Here is a 1,965-nt window from a genome sequence, read left to right on the forward strand (position 1 = left end):
TGTATGATTGTTTGTGTTGAAGTGTAAATTTGGATTGGTAGTGAAAACCCGAAATTTGAGATTTGAACATTAATTGTGCAAAAAAATTATTTGATTTAAGAGGTTATCATTGTACTTTTATTATTGAATTTGAAAGAAGTAGTACTACCTATGGGATCGACCCCAACTCACGTAGTTGGGACAATAGTTGGCATTTAGTATTGGATGAAATGCCTTGATACGTTAATCAAAATGGCGCTACAGTCGGGGAGTAGCGTTACTTAGAATTCTTTGATTGAATATTCGACACTCTCGAATTCGTTGGCTGTAGTTGAATTAGTTTTGGCTTCTTTGTGTAAGTGTTGGTTGGACTACATGAGTGAGGAAGAGATGAATGACAGCCAAGCAAGGCATCGAGATGGTATAGAAGACATCAATAGTGTCTACAAAAAAACCATCTAAATCGGGTGGAATGGGTGCAATTTGCATCCCACAAACTGATGAGAATGCGATGTTTGAAGTCACTAGCACAACTCTTCATCTTCTCCAAATCAGGGGACTATATGGAGGGCTATATCATGAAGACCCGCATGAGCATGTGAGAAACTTTACAGAGGTTTACAGCCCTTTTTCATTCAAAAATGTGTCACAAGAGTCAATTATGTTGTGGTTGTTCCACTGTCCTTAACGGGAGAAACTAATAAGTGGTTAGACGAGTTATCAAACAATTCCATCACATCATGGGATGAGCTAGTTATAGCATTTAACACAAGATTCTTTCCTCCATCAAGGATGATGAAACTTAGAGACGAAATTTAAAGTTTCAAGCGACGCGAAGGGGAACCCATCCATGAAACGTGGGTGAGATTCAAGAAGCTCCTACTTAAATGCCCAACTCATGGGCTACCAAATGATTTTTTACTTCAATATTTCTATCGAAATCTCGATTCGGTTAATAAAGGAGTGGCTGATCAATTGGTACGAGGAGGAATAATGTTACAATCATTTGAGGTAGCTTCGTTTCTTCTGGATGACATGACTAGAATAACCCAAGCGTGGTATACCAAAGAGTACCAAGTTTCTCCATTACATTTTAGATTAACGCAAGAGCAACTTGATGAAGAGAAAGAGAGGGATGAAAACATCAAGAAGATGATTATGAGGAAAACCATACTCACTCAAGTGAAATCCCAAAATCAAAAGGTAATGCAAGCAGCCCCCGAGTGAATGACTTGTTGTCACGCGTACTTGACAAAGTTGAAGGTTCTGATGATTTGTTGGAAGGGATGAAAGATGACTTTTCATCATTGAACAGTAAAGTGAACTCTCATGTAGACGTCATCAAGACATTTGAAGGACAACTGAGTTTATTATCAGCTTAGTTGAAACCAAAGCTAACGATAAAAAATGACGATAGAGGGCTGGTAGTGGTTACTCGAAGTGGAAAGGTAACAATAGGTAATGTGATGAGAAATTAAGATGCTCAAAACCATGAAGAAGGTGAAGGCATGGAGGAACAAAAGTTTCTTATTCATCAAAACCTTGCCAAAGAACCACAAAAGGAAGTGGAACAACACATTCAAATTCCAAAACTCATGCAACCTTTACCCAAAATACCTTCACTATTTCCCCACTGTTTAAAGAAAAAAAATGAAGATGAGAAGTTCAAGAAGTTCTTGTTAGTTCTCAAGACGCTATCAATCAACCTCCCCCTTGTGGAAACATTGTTGGAAATGCTGGGATACGCCAAGTTCATGAAAGAGTTGGTCACGAAGAAGAAGAGTTTGGATCTTGAGACAATTGAAGTTGCCCATAATTGCAGTGCAATTATGACTAAGGAGTTGATAAAAAAGAGGGAAGATCCCGGGGCATTTACCAATCCATGCACCATAGGCATGCTCCAATTCGCTAAAGCTTTATGTGACCTAGGAGCAAGAATCAACTTAATTCCATATGCGATATACAAACAACTTGGATTGGGTGGAC

General features: G+C 38.6%; 1 non-coding gene across 1 annotated transcript; it reads right to left on the reverse strand.

Moving 5' to 3' along the window:
* Positions 1-777: 777 nt before the first annotated feature.
* On the reverse strand, positions 778-884 carry LOC125854012 (small nucleolar RNA R71). The gene has a single exon (XR_007445311.1). It is a non-coding gene; the product is annotated as a small nucleolar RNA R71 (small nucleolar RNA).
* Positions 885-1,965: the final 1,081 nt, after the last annotated feature.

The sequence above is a fragment of the Solanum stenotomum genome, chromosome 1, assembly GCF_019186545.1.
Source record: "Solanum stenotomum isolate F172 chromosome 1, ASM1918654v1, whole genome shotgun sequence".
Lineage (NCBI taxonomy): Eukaryota > Viridiplantae > Streptophyta > Magnoliopsida > Solanales > Solanaceae > Solanum > Solanum stenotomum.